The sequence below is a fragment of the Amia ocellicauda genome, chromosome 13, assembly GCF_036373705.1.
Source record: "Amia ocellicauda isolate fAmiCal2 chromosome 13, fAmiCal2.hap1, whole genome shotgun sequence".
NCBI lineage: Eukaryota > Metazoa > Chordata > Actinopteri > Amiiformes > Amiidae > Amia > Amia ocellicauda.
The window spans coordinates 3,918,333-3,936,807 of NC_089862.1; the positions used below are offsets into that span (position 1 = coordinate 3,918,333).

Here is an 18,475-nt window from a genome sequence, read left to right on the forward strand (position 1 = left end):
TTTCACTGTTGTTCTCTATTGTCTATTGATAAATATAAACTAAAGAGATATAGGTATGTGTGTTTATCTGTGTTTGCTTAAATATATATGTAATGACATGCAATATATGTAAGTCTATACATTTCTTAATTGATTTTTTCTTACCTTTTTATTTTGCAAACACAGTATCATCCTAAGACTAATCATTAAACATATAAACAACAAACACATGTGGGTTCAAATATTCATTTTATTTTTTAATTTACTAAAACAGTATCATAAAACAATATAACCTATTGATATATATATACACTCACCTAAAGGATTATTAGGAACACCATACTAATACTGTGTTTGACCCCCTTTCGCCTTCAGAACTGCCTTGACATTGATTCAACAAGGTGCTGAAAGCATTCTTAAGAAATGTTGGCCCATATTGATAGGATAGCATCTTGCAGTTGATGGAGATTAGTGGGATGCACATCCAGGGCACGAAGCTCCCGTTCCACCACATCCCAAAGATGCTCTATTGGGTTGAGATCTGGTGACTGTGGGTGCCAGTTTAGTACAGTGAACCCATTGTCATGTTCAAGAAACCAATTTGAAATGATTCAACCTTTGTGACATGGTGCATTATCCTGCTGGATGTAGCCATCAGAGGATGGGTACATGGTGGTCATAAAGGGATGGACATGGTCAGAAACAATGCTCAGGTAGGCCGTGGCATTTAAACGATGCCCAATTGGCACTAAGGGGCCTAAAGTGTGCCAGGAAAACATCCCCCACACCATTACACCACCACCACCAGCCTGCACAGTGGTAACAAGGCATGATGGATCCATGTTCTCATTCTGTTTACGCCAAATTCTGACTCTACCATCTGAATGTCTCAACAGAAATCGAGACTCATCACACCAGGCAACATTTTTCCAGTCTTCAACTGTCCAATTTTGGTGAGCTTGTGCAAATTGTAGCCTCTTTTTCCTATTTGTAGTAGAGATGAGTGGTACCCGGTGGGGTCTTCTGCTGTTGCAGCCCATCCGCCTCAAGGTTGTACGTGTTGTGGCTTCACAAATGCTTTGCTGCATACCTCGGTTGTAACGAGTGGTTATTTCAGTCAAAGTTGCTCTTCTATCAGCTTGAATCAGTCGGCCCATTCTCCTCTGACCTCTAGCATCAACAAGGCATTTTCGCCCACAGGACTGCCGCATACTGGATGTTTTTCCCTTTTCACACCATTCTTTGTAAACCCTAGAAATGGTTGTGCGTGAAAATCCCAGTAACTGAGCAGATTGTGAAATACTCAGACCGGCCCGTCTGGCACCAACAACCATGCCACGCTCAAAATTGCTTAAATCACCTTTCTTTCCCATTCAGACATTCAGTTTGGAGTTCAGGAGATTGTCTTGACCAGGACCACACCCCTAAATGCATTGAAGCAACTGCCATGTGATTTGGTTGGTTAGATAATTGCATTAATGAGAAATTGAACAGGTGTTCCTAATAATCCTTTAGGTGAGTGTAAATATATATATATAATATAATGTATATATATAAAACTTAAAATTTTCTTATTTTTTAATTCACTAAAACAGTATCATAAAACAATATAAACTATATATATATATATATATATATATATATATATATATATATATCTGTATTTAAAACTTGTATTCTCTTTTTATTTACTAAAATAGTATCATAAAACAATATAACTTTAAATATATATATGTATTTAAAACTTTTCTTATTCTCTTTATATTTACTTAAACAGTATCATAAAACAATATAACATAAAATATATTAAACTTTTATTTTCTTATTTTTTAATTTACCAAAACAGTATCATAAAACAATATAACCTTAAAAACACAGTTTATGCTATTAAACATTACACCAGCAGGGTGAGGTGCCCTTGGACATTCACCATGATGGATGTCACCCTAACAAAATGGCTACCATCTCACCAGATGACCGATGACCTTACAAATGGCCGATATCAGCCAAAATGGCTGATATCATCCAAGATGGCTGACAAGGGAGGGTCAAATGGTAACCCAGGGGGGTGCTGGGAAGGAGAGAGGAGTTCTGGTTCAATGGTACATAAGGAGGGAGGGTCAAAGGGTAACCCAGGGGGGTGCTGGGAAGGAGAGAGGAGTTCCAGTTCAAAGGTACATAGGGAGGGCGGGACTTCCGGCTGTCAAAATAAGTGATGCTGCCATCTATACTACTCACAGACACAGTTAGCCACAGCCACGGCTTCTTCCAATTCTCGTCAGTGTTCCAGATTCGATGTTTTTTTTCTTCAGTGACATTGTAAACACGCACGTGGGGAGCACATCAAAACCCAGTTTTGTGATTCAGTTACAGCAACAACTGACACAGCGGAGCAGTAGGGGTTGTAGCATTTTTTGGTCCAAGGTCTGGACCACAGCGACTGAGTGGTCCGGACCTCGGCACTGTGGTCCACGGAGTGGTCTCGATCACGTAACGCAAATTGGGATGGGTTTTTGTTTCGTTTTTTTGGACACACCATATAAAACCCATTTACTGTCAAATATATTATCGACATATCCAAACTACAAACATAATGATCATAAATGTACAATATTAATAGTATAATTCTCATTTGTAACATAGCCGATAGCTGATTTCTTTTTTAATCTTATCTATCAGACAATTTGTAGGAAGCTGTGCTAACGTTACTCTGAAAAATGCGCTTACATTGAGCAACTTTGTCATTCTGAATGAAATTATTTAAGTTATTAATTTTTCCTCATCATGACTGAAGAGAAAAGATAGCTTATTTAGAATCTTATCTTTAATTTAATGTCAGCCTATTTACATGTCCTCTGTTTGCGTTCTGCCAAGAAATGTTTTATCAACTTTTTTGGTTAAACCATATCTTCCTTACTTTATCACTGTGAGATCTAGCAACATTAAAAACAAAAGCATAGGTTGTTTTGTTTATGTATGGTTAACATTGTAATAGTTGGTATTTTAAAGAGAGATTATAAGAGATGTATTAACGTATTGATCATCTGATGCCCTTTGTCTTTTCTTGAAGGATAATGTCATTATGAAGAAGATAAAACTTTTTTTTTTTTAAACACCTCCCCCCACCAGGATTAGGGTCGCCTCCGCACTGTTTCTACTGAAACAAAAAAACAAGTGTCAATCTCTGCAGGAATCTACTCCGGCTCCCCCTTCTGGTGATGAAGAGGAACCCGAGTCCAAGATGCTTCCAACCAGCCCTCAGGCGCTCCCTTCGGCTGTAGGTCACGCTCCAGGGGGCCGGGGGAGTTAAGAGGGAGTCACTGGACGGGGACGACAAACGCCTCCAGTGACAGACGGACGCACACAGAGAGAGAAAGAGACAGAGAGAGAGAGTTGCACTTCCTCCTGCAATGCAATAAATATGCCCAAAATAAGGGACACATTCCTTAACAAAATAATGAATGCCACCCTACCTTTGACAAAACTGAGAAAAAATTAAAATGGTCAGTCCTCCTGGAGGAGGGACACACAGCCTCCCTGGCTGCCCAATATGTCACCGCCTGCCACAGCCTGAGGGGCACAGTGACACATGAGCACCAGCTGTAAATAAAATGTAAATACTCATTTGTAATGCATGTCATTGTATTTCCAAAAAGGAATCTGTAAACACTAAACCTATTTTCTTTAGTTCTATGTATTAAAGATCATTTATAGTTTATTACATTTTGTTTTTCTGTACTTTTATACATCTTATTGTGATTTTGGCAGGACGCTGTCTGTCACGGCATGGCTGCTGCTGACGCACACTAATTAGGTGCTCATGTGTTGCAGCCGTGTTGTCCGCTGCTTCGCAGACAGCTTGTGAGCTCATGGCTGCAGGCAATGAGCACTGAGGCAACTGTGACGTCATTGGCAGGTGTGCTTCATCTATTTAATTCCTCTCCTTCCCCGAGGGAGACAGCTAACCATTGAGAAGGAGGACTGGTGATCCTACCTCTGACTGCCCGGAGCACCCTGTTTGTGTGGATGTTTTGTGTGCTGGTTTTGCCTTGTTTTCCCCTTTTTGTGTTTTTTTCTGTTAGACTATTGTGAACCCCAATAAAGCTCGGACACCGCCGGAACCCGAGACTCTCTCCGTTTATTGTGTCCGGCATTTACATTTGGTGGCCAATGTGGGGAAGCTTTGTGACATACTTACCCTGAACTCTGTACCCGGAAGGACAGCTATGGAGGCGTCTCCAGTGGAACAGTTGTTGGCCCCAGAGGTGAAGCTGCAGGCTCAAAAACAACAAACTCTCGAGACGCTTGTCCAGCAACTTCAAGTACCAGCTCCTGCACCTAACCCTGCTGTGGCCGCAGCAAACCCGGCTTGGGCAGGTCTGCAGATTCCAAAGATGGGACCGGAGGACGACCCAGAGGCTTTCTTCATCATCTTTGAACGTACTGCCCGGTGTTGCGGCTGCTCTGAATTTCTGTCCAATATTAAAGATCCTAGGCTCTCATTGTCTGATTTGGCTGGGGCACAATTGGGACATGTCTCTGGGGACCGGTCACCATTAGTGACTGCAGGTGATGAGCAGGGCAGGGACAGCCTTCCCTCTGACTCCAGTCGTGTAGCAGCCAACAGTACCCTGTTGGACCCAGGGGAAAGAACGAGTTCTGGGACTCACCTCCTCTCTCCTTCTTCCAGTGGAAGGCCCGACACTGGATCCCGCCTTCAACCGGGTTTCCGATTTCGCTATGGACCAGACACAGGATGATGCCCTGGGACGTATATATGACCAGGTCAGAGTTGTTGATGGTTGCATAGTGAATACACAGAGGGCACTTTGTGTTTCTCTCCAAACCAGCAGCCAAACCGGTCATGCTGGATGATGTTGCAGGCAGAATAACGTTCACCACGGTGCCTCCAGGCTCTTTCACGAATACCAATCGAGCTGCACGGTGCTGGGCTGTGAACACAGGTCCCACTAGAGGATGACGGGCCCTCATGCCACCCTCATAGAGTCTGTTTCTGACAGTTTGGTCAGAAACATGCACACCAGTAGACCGCTGGAGGACATTTTGGAGGGCTCAGGCAATGCTCCTACTGTTCCTCCTCGCACAAAGAAGCAGATACTGGTCCTTCTGGTTCTTCTGATAGCACGTATGGATGTGACATCCTGGAGGAGCTGGACTTCCTATTCTACCTGAATGGGCTGCAGGGAGCGCCTCATATTACCAGTAGTGACAAGGACACTAGCAAAAGGCAAAACGAGAGAAGAATCAGTCGGGAAGGATAAGGAGAGAGCAATCGTCTGTGGCCACCACCTGCAAAACCATTCCCTTTTTGGGGTTGTCTTGCTGTTGCCTCTCTCCGGTGCACCTGCTGTCACTTTCATTTGCACCAAAACAGGAGACAGTGATTCAAAACCACTTAGGCTTCCTAACTGTACAGATTGATATGCCTGAAGTGTAATTGACTTGGTGTTATGCTGTGATGATTACGTGTTCCCTTATTATTTTGAGAGGTGTATTATAGAAGATAGCCTTGAGAATGCGGCCACAGAATTGCGGGAATCCGTGACTTTCAACACTTATGCAACCGAGTCGAGGTGACCAACAGCTCAATGTCTGGTTGGCACCATGGCTTAGATGTGCCATTCATGAAACTTGCGTTGAATCTTGAAGCCACTGGCATTGCTTCCCTCTCCAAGTCTGTGTAATAAGGAATTGGCAGGAGCCCACGAGTTGAAACAATCAGAGGACAGAATGCAAATGAAGTGTTCTGAGAAAAGCAAAGCAGAGAAAGGACATTTTCCCGTGTGCATGTAAATGGCTGACTTTGACACGGCTTGATGAAGTCTTGTGGATCCTACCACTGCTTAAGTGCACTACTACGCTTGCCTTCAGGGAGTTTCATCTCAAACTTTCATAAAACAGGACTCGTACTAGACGGATGAGCACCTTGGACTGGTCTTGGCCGATGTGGGGATCGAACCCAGGACCTTGGCGTTATTAGGACGTTATTAGGCATTTGCTCATGTTTATGTAATATGGCTGCAAAATGCATTACACACAAGTGTGAAAAGAACACTGTTGCAATTCCTAGCATTGGTGATGCTATAAATCAGTCTATCAGAAGTGGGATTTGAACCCACACCTCCATCAGGAGACCAGAAAACTCTTATACACTATTTGAGGGAACAACTGCATTTCCATCCTAGCACTCTCTCATTAATCCAATCTTGCCCAGTCAGCGAGAGAAGCCACGTACATGCTTTGCCTTCCTCTCCCTCTCCCTTCACTGCCAGTTCAGCGATGACATCTCAGATCTCTCTCACAGCTGACTTCTATGACATCACAGAGCGCATAAATTCCGTGGCTTCCCGTCTCTCGCCACACTGTCAGGGTTGACTTTCTCACTCACTATGCCAGCTTTCCCAGAAACACTGCAATACGTGGATGAGTTTGTACCACTTTTGGAGGTTTTGCCCACCTGGGGCGAGGCTGTGATCCAGCTGAAAAGCAATTCGGGCATGTGGGCAGGGTAAGATGTATTTGTGATGAAGAGAATCCCAGGTCGATGATGTTTCCAACCAGCCCCATCGGTCAAGCCACAGACACACACACAGACAGCCACAAGCACAGTCTGCCACAGACACACAGACAGCCACAGATAGACAGACAGACAGACAGACACACACAGACAGACTGCCACAGACACAAAGACAGCCACAGATAAACAGACAAACACACAGTGTGCCTGACAAATACTTCCCCTCACAGTCAAGTCAACATGAGTCGCATTATCTAAAAGAAGAACCATTCATTTCCTTTCGTCTCAATATCAGCGAGACAGGGATTAAAAAAACACATCTGTAAATGCTACTTGTACAAGCACGCTGAGATGCCCCGTCATCAGTAGGCGTGCAGAACAGTATGGCGATAAATGTCTTGTGGGCTCTGTGGCGCAATGGATAGTGCATTGTACTTCTAGTGAAAAGGGCAGTGGTCATTCAAAGGTTGTGGGTTCGAGTCCCACCAGAGTCAGTACTCACTTCATGAAACTAACAGCTTGCTGGTCTTCCTCGTGACAGCGAGAGGTATCTTGCAGTCAAATGCCTCGCTGACGCCTTCACTTCTTACTTTTCTGGAATGCCAACTTTGTCCCAAATCCTTGCTTGACTATCAAGACCTCATACCCTGCTTCTTTTCCTAGCCACTGTCACTGTACCAGTCCCCCTCCGTGTCAGTTGCATCTCCGGGAACAGCTGGATCAGCTGGCCTTGTACTTAAGGCCATGGACTACTAAGCCGTTGTGTTTTGCACACGTGGCTTTCTATCCCACCTTCGTTGTGGGCATTCCTTGTTTGACATTTCTTGACGACTCACGCCGTGTACGTCCAATGGACAGTTCCAAGATTCGCAAGACAGAGCTACTTGTGCATTATTGCCCGCTTAACCTGGCTGCCTCTCGAGTGAGCAAAGCATGGAAAGTGGCTGCAACAGAAATCAAGACGGTGGAATTGGACAGAGTATACACCACACTCGTCGGGAGGGATGGGCCTGCAAGATCTTGCCTAACCCTGCTGGCACGGGCTGGAAAGCATACCCATTGCACTTGCTTGCAAGCTGAAGACTCAAGTCAACATGAGCCGCTTGTACCAAATAGAAGAACCCATCATTTCCATCCGTCTCAATATCAGTGAGACAGGGATTTAAAAAACACAGCTGTGAATGCTACTTGTCAAATCACGCTGAGACGCCTGGTCATCTGCAGGCATGCAGAAGAGTATCTTCGTCGTACAGTTTAGTGGTTCTGTACCACAATGGATAGTGTGCTGGACTTCTAGTGACACACACACACACACACACACACACACACAGCAATTAAATATTCAATGTGCAAACAAGTTTAACCTTAAGAAACATAACTCTCTCAATCAAGAAATCATGAATATACATTATAAATCGATTCAGAATTTGCATCATACCATTGTATATTTACTGCGTTCCCATCTCTGCACTCTCTCATTCTTCCAATCTTGCCCAGTCAGCGAGAGAAGCCACGTACATGCTTTGCCTTCCTCTCCCTCTCCCTTCACTGCCAGTTCAGCGATGACATCTCAGATCTCTCTCACAGCTGACTTCTATGACTTCACAGAGCGCATAAATTCCGTGGCTTCCCGTCTCTCGCCACACTGTCAGGGTTGACTTTCTCACTCACTATGCCAGCTTTCCCAGAAACACTGCAATACGTGGATGAGTTTGTACCACTTTTGGAGGTTTTGCCCACCTGGGGTGAGGCTGTGATCCAGCTGAAAAGCAATTCCGTCATGTGGGCAGGGAAAGATGTATTTGTGATGAAGAGAATCCCAGGTCGATGATGTTTCCAACCAGCCCCAACGGTCCAGCCACAGACACACACACAGACAGCCACAAGCACAGACTGCCACAGACACACAGACAGCCACAGATAGACAGACAGACAGACACACACACACAGACAGACTGCCACAGACACAAAGACAGCCACAGATAAACAGACAAACACACAGTGTGCCTGAGAAATACTTCCCCTCACAGTCAAGTCAACATGAGTCGCATTATCTAAAAGAAGAACCATTCATTTCCGTTCGTCTCAATATCAGCGAGACAGGGATTAAAGAAACACATCTGTAAATGCTACTTGTACAAGCACGCTGAGATGCCCCGTCATCAGTAGGCGTGCAGAACAGTATGGCGATAAATGTCTTGAGGGGCCAAATCCTTGCTTGACTATCAAGACCTCATACCCTGCTTCTTTTCCTAGCCACTGTCACTGTACCAGTCCCCCTCCGTGTCAGTTGCATCTCCGGGAACAGCTGGATCAGGTGGCCTTGTACTTAAGGCCATGGACTACTAAGCCGTTGTGTTTTGCACACGTGGCTTTCTATCCCACCTTCGTTGTGAGCATTCCTTGTTTGACATTTCTTGATGACTCACGCCGTGTACGTCCAATGGACAGTTCCAAGATTCGCAAGACAGAGCTACTCGTGCATTATTGCCCGCTTAACCTGGCTGCCTCTCGAGTGAGCAAAGCATGGAAAGTGGCTGCAACAGAAATCAAGACGGTGGAATCGGACAGAGTATACACCACGCTCGTCGGGAGGGATGGGCCTGCAAGATCTTGCCTAACCCTGCTGGCACGGGCTGGAAAGCATACCCATTGCACTTGCTTGCAAGCTGAAGACTCAAGTCAACATGAGCCGCTTGTACCAAATAGAAGAACCCATCATTTCCATCCGTCTCAATATCAGTGAGACAGGGATTTAAAAAACACAGCTGTAAATGCTACTTGTCAAATCACACTGAGACGCCCGGTCATCTGCAGGCATGCAGAAGAGTATCTTCGTCGTACAGTTTTGTGGTTCTGTGCCACAATGGATAGTGTGCTGGACTTCTAGTGACACACACACACACACACACACACACACACACACACACACACACACACACACACACACACACACACACACACACACACACACACACACACACACACACACACACACAGCAATTAAATATTCAATGTGCAAACAAGTTTAACCTTAAGAAACAGAACTCTCTCAATCAAGAAATCATGAATATACATTATAAATCGATTCAGAATTTGCATAATACCATTGTATATTTACTGCGTTCCCATCTCTGCACTCTCTCATTCATCCAATCTTGCCCAGTCAGCGAGAGAAGCCACGTACATGCTTTGCCTTCCTCTCCCTCTCCCTTCACTGCCAGTTCAGCGATGACATCTCAGATCTCTCTCACAGCTGACTTCTATGACATCACAGAGCGCATAAATTCCGTGGCTTCCCGTCTCTCGCCACACTGTCAGGGTTGACTTTCTCACTCACTATGCCAGCTTTCCCAGAAACACTGCAATACGTGGATGAGTTTGTACCACTTTTGGAGGTTTTGCCCACCTGGGGCGAGGCTGTGATCCAGCTGAAAAGCAATTCGGGCATGTGGGCAGGGTAAGATGTATTTGTGATGAAGAGAATCCCAGGTCGATGATGTTTCCAACCAGCCCCATCGGTCAAGCCACAGACACACACACAGACAGCCACAAGCACAGTCTGCCACAGACACACAGACAGCCACAGATAGACAGACAGACAGACAGACACACACAGACAGACTGCCACAGACACAAAGACAGCCACAGATAAACAGACAAACACACAGTGTGCCTGACAAATACTTCCCCTCACAGTCAAGTCAACATGAGTCGCATTATCTAAAAGAAGAACCATTCATTTCCTTTCGTCTCAATATCAGCGAGACAGGGATTAAAAAAACACATCTGTAAATGCTACTTGTACAAGCACGCTGAGATGCCCCGTCATCAGTAGGCGTGCAGAACAGTATGGCGATAAATGTCTTTTGGGCTCTGTGGCGCAATGGATAGTGCATTGTACTTCTAGTGAAAAGGGCAGTGGTCATTCAAAGGTTGTGGGTTCGAGTCCCACCAGAGTCAGTACTCACTTCATGAAACTAACAGCTTGCTGGTCTTCCTCGTGACAGCGAGAGGTATCTTGCAGTCAAATGCCTCGCTGACGCCTTCACTTCTTACTTTTCTGGAATGCCAACTTTGTCCCAAATCCTTGCTTGACTATCAAGACCTCATACCCTGCTTCTTTTCCTAGCCACTGTCACTGTACCAGTCCCCCTCCGTGTCAGTTGCATCTCCGGGAACAGCTGGATCAGCTGGCCTTGTACTTAAGGCCATGGACTACTAAGCCGTTGTGTTTTGCACACGTGGCTTTCTATCCCACCTTCGTTGTGGGCATTCCTTGTTTGACATTTCTTGACGACTCACGCCGTGTACGTCCAATGGACAGTTCCAAGATTCACAAGACAGAGCTACTTGTGCATTATTGCCCGCTTAACCTGGCTGCCTCTCGAGTGAGCAAAGCATGGAAAGTGGCTGCAACAGAAATCAAGACGGTGGAATTGGACAGAGTATACACCACACTCGTCGGGAGGGATGGGCCTGCAAGATCTTGCCTAACCCTGCTGGCACGGGCTGGAAAGCATACCCATTGCACTTGCTTGCAAGCTGAAGACTCAAGTCAACATGAGCCGCTTGTACCAAATAGAAGAACCCATCATTTCCATCCGTCTCAATATCAGTGAGACAGGGATTTAAAAAACACAGCTGTGAATGCTACTTGTCAAATCACGCTGAGACGCCTGGTCATCTGCAGGCATGCAGAAGAGTATCTTCGTCGTACAGTTTAGTGGTTCTGTACCACAATGGATAGTGTGCTGGACTTCTAGTGACACACACACACACACACACACACACACACACAGCAATTAAATATTCAATGTGCAAACAAGTTTAACCTTAAGAAACATAACTCTCTCAATCAAGAAATCATGAATATACATTATAAATCGATTCAGAATTTGCATCATACCATTGTATATTTACTGCGTTCCCATCTCTGCACTCTCTCATTCTTCCAATCTTGCCCAGTCAGCGAGAGAAGCCACGTACATGCTTTGCCTTCCTCTCCCTCTCCCTTCACTGCCAGTTCAGCGATGACATCTCAGATCTCTCTCACAGCTGACTTCTATGACTTCACAGAGCGCATAAATTCCGTGGCTTCCCGTCTCTCGCCACACTGTCAGGGTTGACTTTCTCACTCACTATGCCAGCTTTCCCAGAAACACTGCAATACGTGGATGAGTTTGTACCACTTTTGGAGGTTTTGCCCACCTGGGGTGAGGCTGTGATCCAGCTGAAAAGCAATTCCGTCATGTGGGCAGGGAAAGATGTATTTGTGATGAAGAGAATCCCAGGTCGATGATGTTTCCAACCAGCCCCAACGGTCCAGCCACAGACACACACACAGACAGCCACAAGCACAGACTGCCACAGACACACAGACAGCCACAGATAGACAGACAGACAGACACACACACACAGACAGACTGCCACAGACACAAAGACAGCCACAGATAAACAGACAAACACACAGTGTGCCTGAGAAATACTTCCCCTCACAGTCAAGTCAACATGAGTCGCATTATCTAAAAGAAGAACCATTCATTTCCGTTCGTCTCAATATCAGCGAGACAGGGATTAAAGAAACACATCTGTAAATGCTACTTGTACAAGCACGCTGAGATGCCCCGTCATCAGTAGGCGTGCAGAACAGTATGGCGATAAATGTCTTGAGGGGCCAAATCCTTGCTTGACTATCAAGACCTCATACCCTGCTTCTTTTCCTAGCCACTGTCACTGTACCAGTCCCCCTCCGTGTCAGTTGCATCTCCGGGAACAGCTGGATCAGGTGGCCTTGTACTTAAGGCCATGGACTACTAAGCCGTTGTGTTTTGCACACGTGGCTTTCTATCCCACCTTCGTTGTGAGCATTCCTTGTTTGACATTTCTTGATGACTCACGCCGTGTACGTCCAATGGACAGTTCCAAGATTCGCAAGACAGAGCTACTCGTGCATTATTGCCCGCTTAACCTGGCTGCCTCTCGAGTGAGCAAAGCATGGAAAGTGGCTGCAACAGAAATCAAGACGGTGGAATCGGACAGAGTATACACCACGCTCGTCGGGAGGGATGGGCCTGCAAGATCTTGCCTAACCCTGCTGGCACGGGCTGGAAAGCATACCCATTGCACTTGCTTGCAAGCTGAAGACTCAAGTCAACATGAGCCGCTTGTACCAAATAGAAGAACCCATCATTTCCATCCGTCTCAATATCAGTGAGACAGGGATTTAAAAAACACAGCTGTAAATGCTACTTGTCAAATCACACTGAGACGCCCGGTCATCTGCAGGCATGCAGAAGAGTATCTTCGTCGTACAGTTTTGTGGTTCTGTGCCACAATGGATAGTGTGCTGGACTTCTAGTGACACACACACACACACACACACACACACACACACACACACACACACACACACACACACACACACACACACACACACACACACACACACACACACACACACACACACACACACAGCAATTAAATATTCAATGTGCAAACAAGTTTAACCTTAAGAAACATAACTCTCTCAATCAAGAAATCATGAATATACATTATAAATCGATTCAGAATTTGCATCATACCATTGTATATTTACTGCGTTCCCATCTCTGCACTCTCTCATTCTTCCAATCTTGCCCAGTCAGCGAGAGAAGCCACGTACATGCTTTGCCTTCCTCTCCCTCTCCCTTCACTGCCAGTTCAGCGATGACATCTCAGATCTCTCTCACAGCTGACTTCTATGACTTCACAGAGCGCATAAATTCCGTGGCTTCCCGTCTCTCGCCACACTGTCAGGGTTGACTTTCTCACTCACTATGCCAGCTTTCCCAGAAACACTGCAATACGTGGATGAGTTTGTACCACTTTTGGAGGTTTTGCCCACCTGGGGTGAGGCTGTGATCCAGCTGAAAAGCAATTCCGTCATGTGGGCAGGGAAAGATGTATTTGTGATGAAGAGAATCCCAGGTCGATGATGTTTCCAACCAGCCCCAACGGTCCAGCCACAGACACACACACAGACAGCCACAAGCACAGACTGCCACAGACACACAGACAGCCACAGATAGACAGACAGACAGACACACACACACAGACAGACTGCCACAGACACAAAGACAGCCACAGATAAACAGACAAACACACAGTGTGCCTGAGAAATACTTCCCCTCACAGTCAAGTCAACATGAGTCGCATTATCTAAAAGAAGAACCATTCATTTCCGTTCGTCTCAATATCAGCGAGACAGGGATTAAAGAAACACATCTGTAAATGCTACTTGTACAAGCACGCTGAGATGCCCCGTCATCAGTAGGCGTGCAGAACAGTATGGCGATAAATGTCTTGAGGGGCCAAATCCTTGCTTGACTATCAAGACCTCATACCCTGCTTCTTTTCCTAGCCACTGTCACTGTACCAGTCCCCCTCCGTGTCAGTTGCATCTCCGGGAACAGCTGGATCAGGTGGCCTTGTACTTAAGGCCATGGACTACTAAGCCGTTGTGTTTTGCACACGTGGCTTTCTATCCCACCTTCGTTGTGAGCATTCCTTGTTTGACATTTCTTGATGACTCACGCCGTGTACGTCCAATGGACAGTTCCAAGATTCGCAAGACAGAGCTACTCGTGCATTATTGCCCGCTTAACCTGGCTGCCTCTCGAGTGAGCAAAGCATGGAAAGTGGCTGCAACAGAAATCAAGACGGTGGAATCGGACAGAGTATACACCACGCTCGTCGGGAGGGATGGGCCTGCAAGATCTTGCCTAACCCTGCTGGCATGGGCTGGAAAGCATACCCATTGCACTTGCTTGCAAGCTGAAGACTCAAGTCAACATGAGCCGCTTGTACCAAATAGAAGAACCCATCATTTCCATCCGTCTCAATATCAGTGAGACAGGGATTTAAAAAACACAGCTGTAAATGCTACTTGTCAAATCACACTGAGACGCCCGGTCATCTGCAGGCATGCAGAAGAGTATCTTCGTCGTACAGTTTTGTGGTTCTGTGCCACAATGGATAGTGTGCTGGACTTCTAGTGACACACACACACACACACACACACACACACACACACACACACACACACACACACACACACACACACACACACACACACACACACACACACACACACACACACACACACACACACACACACACACACAGCAATTAAATATTCAATGTGCAAACAAGTTTAACCTTAAGAAACAGAACTCTCTCAATCAAGAAATCATGAATATACATTATAAATCGATTCAGAATTTGCATAATACCATTGTATATTTACTGCGTTCCCATCTCTGCACTCTCTCATTCATCCAATCTTGCCCAGTCAGCGAGAGAAGCCACGTACATGCTTTGCCTTCCTCTCCCTCTCCCTTCACTGCCAGTTCAGCGATGACATCTCAGATCTCTCTCACAGCTGACTTCTATGACATCACAGAGCGCATAAATTCCGTGGCTTCCCGTCTCTCGCCACACTGTCAGGGTTGACTTTCTCACTCACTATGCCAGCTTTCCCAGAAACACTGCAATACGTGGATGAGTTTGTACCACTTTTGGAGGTTTTGCCCACCTGGGGTGAGGCTGTGATCCAGCTGAAAAGCAATTCCGTCATGTGGGCAGGGAAAGATGTATTTGTGATGAAGAGAATCCCAGGTCGATGATGTTTCCAACCAGCCCCAACGGTCCAGCCACAGACACACACACAGACAGCCACAAGCACAGACTGCCACAGACACACAGACAGCCACAGATAGACAGACAGACAGACACACACACACAGACAGACTGCCACAGACACAAAGACAGCCACAGATAAACAGACAAACACACAGTGTGCCTGACAAATACTTCCCCTCACAGTCAAGTCAACATGAGTCGCATTATCTAAAAGAAGAACCATTCATTTCCTTTCGTCTCAATATCAGCGAGACAGGGATTAAAAAAACACATCTGTAAATGCTACTTGTACAAGCACGCTGAGATGCCCCGTCATCAGTAGGCGTACAGAACAGTATGGCGATAAATGTCTTGTGGGGCTCTGTGGCACAATGGATAGCGCGTTGGACTTCTAGTGAAAAGGGCAGTGGTCATTCAAAGGTTGTGGGTTCGAGTCCCACCAGGGTCAGTGCTCACTTCATGAAACTTACAGCTTGCTGGGCTTCCTTGTGACAGCCAGAGTGCCTCTCTGACGCCTTCACTTCTTACTTTTCTGGAATGCCAACTTTGTCCCAAATCCTTGCTTGACTATCAAGACCTCATACCCTGCTTCTTTTCCTAGCCACTGTCACTGTACCAGTCCCCCTCCGTGTCAGTTGCATCTCCGGGAACAGCTGGATCAGGTGGCCTTGTACTTAAGGCCATGGACTACTAAGCCGTTGTGTTTTGCACACGTGGCTTTCTATCCCACCTTCGTTGTGGGCATTCCTTGTTTGACATTTCTTGATGACTCACGCCGTGTACGTCCAATGGACAGTTCCAAGATTCGCAAGACAGAGCTACTTGTGCATTATTGCCCGCTTAACCTGGCTGCCTCTCGAGTGAGCAAAGCATGGAAAGTGGCTGCAACAGAAATCAAGACGGTGGAATCGGACAGAGTATACACCACGCTCGTCGGGAGGGATGGGCCTGCAAGATCTTGCCTAACCCTGCTGGCACGGGCTGGAAAGCATACCCATTGCACTTGCTTGCAAGCTGAAGACTCAAGTCAACATGAGCCGCTTGTACCAAATAGAAGAACCCATCATTTCCATCCGTCTCAATATCAGTGAGACAGGGATTTAAAAAACACAGCTGTAAATGCTACTTGTCAAATCACACTGAGACGCCCGGTCATCTGCAGGCATGCAGAAGAGTATCTTCGTCGTACAGTTTTGTGGTTCTGTGCCACAATGGATAGTGTGCTGGACTTCTAGTGACACACACACACACACACACACACACACACACAGCAATTAAATATTCAATGTGCAAACAAGTTTAACCTTAAGAAACAGAACTCTCTCAATCAAGAAATCATGAATATACATTATAAATCGATTCAGAATTTGCATAATACCATTGTATATTTACTGCGTTCCCATCTCTGCACTCTCTCATTCATCCAATCTTGCCCAGTCAGCGAGAGAAGCCACGTACATGCTTTGCCTTCCTCTCCCTCTCCCTTCACTGCCAGTTCAGCGATGACATCTCAGATCTCTCTCACAGCTGACTTCTATGACATCACAGAGCGCATAAATTCCGTGGCTTCCCGTCTCTCGCCACACTGTCAGGGTTGACTTTCTCACTCACTATGCCAGCTTTCCCAGAAACACTGCAATACGTGGATGAGTTTGTACCACTTTTGGAGGTTTTGCCCACCTGGGGTGAGGCTGTGATCCAGCTGAAAAGCAATTCCGTCATGTGGGCAGGGAAAGATGTATTTGTGATGAAGAGAATCCCAGGTCGATGATGTTTCCAACCAGCCCCAACGGTCCAGCCACAGACACACACACAGACAGCCACAAGCACAGACTGCCACAGACACACAGACAGCCACAGATAGACAGACAGACAGACACACACACACAGACAGACTGCCACAGACACAAAGACAGCCACAGATAAACAGACAAACACACAGTGTGCCTGACAAATACTTCCCCTCACAGTCAAGTCAACATGAGTCGCATTATCTAAAAGAAGAACCATTCATTTCCTTTCGTCTCAATATCAGCGAGACAGGGATTAAAAAAACACATCTGTAAATGCTACTTGTACAAGCACGCTGAGATGCCCCGTCATCAGTAGGCGTACAGAACAGTATGGCGATAAATGTCTTGTGGGGCTCTGTGGCACAATGGATAGCGCGTTGGACTTCTAGTGAAAAGGGCAGTGGTCATTCAAAGGTTGTGGGTTCGAGTCCCACCAGGGTCAGTGCTCACTTCATGAAACTTACAGCTTGCTGGGCTTCCTTGTGACAGCCAGAGTGCCTCTCTGACGCCTTCACTTCTTACTTTTCTGGAATGCCAACTTTGTCCCAAATCCTTGCTTGACTATCAAGACCTCATACCCTGCTTCTTTTCCTAGCCACTGTCACTGTACCAGTCCCCCTCCGTGTCAGTTGCATCTCCGGGAACAGCTGGATCAGGTGGCCTTGTACTTAAGGCCATGGACTACTAAGCCGTTGTGTTTTGCACACGTGGCTTTCTATCCCACCTTCGTTGTGGGCATTCCTTGTTTGACATTTCTTGATGACTCACGCCGTGTACGTCCAATGGACAGTTCCAAGATTCGCAAGACAGAGCTACTTGTGCATTATTGCCCGCTTAACCTGGCTGCCTCTCGAGTGAGCAAAGCATGGAAAGTGGCTGCAACAGAAATCAAGACGGTGGAATCGGACAGAGTATACACCACGCTCGTCGGGAGGGATGGGCCTGCAAGATCTTGCCTAACCCTGCTGGCACGGGCTGGAAAGCATACCCATTGCACTTGCTTGCAAGCTGAAGACTCAAGTCAACATGAGCCGCTTGTACCAAATAGAAGAACCCATCATTTCCATCCGTCTCAATATCAGTGAGACAGGGATTTAAAAAACACAGCTGTAAATGCTACTTGTCAAATCACACTGAGACGCCCGGTCATCTGCAGGCATGCAGAAGAGTATCTTCGTCGTACAGTTTTGTGGTTCTGTGCCACAATGGATAGTGTGCTGGACTTCTAGTGACACACACACACACACACACACACACACACACACACAGCAATTAAATATTCAATGTGCAAACAAGTTTAACCTTAAGAAACAGAACTCTCTCAATCAAGAAATCATGAATATACATTATAAATCGATTCAGAATTTGCATAATACCATTGTATATTTACTGCGTTCCCATCTCTGCACTCTCTCATTCATCCAATCTTGCCCAGTCAGCGAGAGAAGCCACGTACATGCTTTGCATTCCTCTCCTTCTCCCT

At 46.1% G+C, this 18,475-nt stretch overlaps 4 non-coding genes across 4 annotated transcripts; all 4 read left to right on the top strand.

Annotated features, from left to right (window-relative positions):
- The first annotated feature begins 6,920 nt into the window (after positions 1-6,920).
- Positions 6,921-7,011, top strand: trnar-ucu (transfer RNA arginine (anticodon UCU)). Its single transcript is given in 2 exon segments — positions 6,921-6,957; positions 6,976-7,011. It is a non-coding gene; the product is annotated as a tRNA-Arg (tRNA).
- A 3,378-nt stretch (positions 7,012-10,389) lies between these two features.
- On the top strand, positions 10,390-10,480 carry trnar-ucu (transfer RNA arginine (anticodon UCU)). Its single transcript is given in 2 exon segments — positions 10,390-10,426; positions 10,445-10,480. It is a non-coding gene; the product is annotated as a tRNA-Arg (tRNA).
- A 5,076-nt stretch (positions 10,481-15,556) lies between these two features.
- On the top strand, positions 15,557-15,647 carry trnar-ucu (transfer RNA arginine (anticodon UCU)). The gene is given in 2 exon segments: positions 15,557-15,593; positions 15,612-15,647. It is a non-coding gene; the product is annotated as a tRNA-Arg (tRNA).
- A 1,696-nt stretch (positions 15,648-17,343) lies between these two features.
- Positions 17,344-17,434, top strand: trnar-ucu (transfer RNA arginine (anticodon UCU)). The gene is given in 2 exon segments: positions 17,344-17,380; positions 17,399-17,434. It is a non-coding gene; the product is annotated as a tRNA-Arg (tRNA).
- Positions 17,435-18,475: the final 1,041 nt, after the last annotated feature.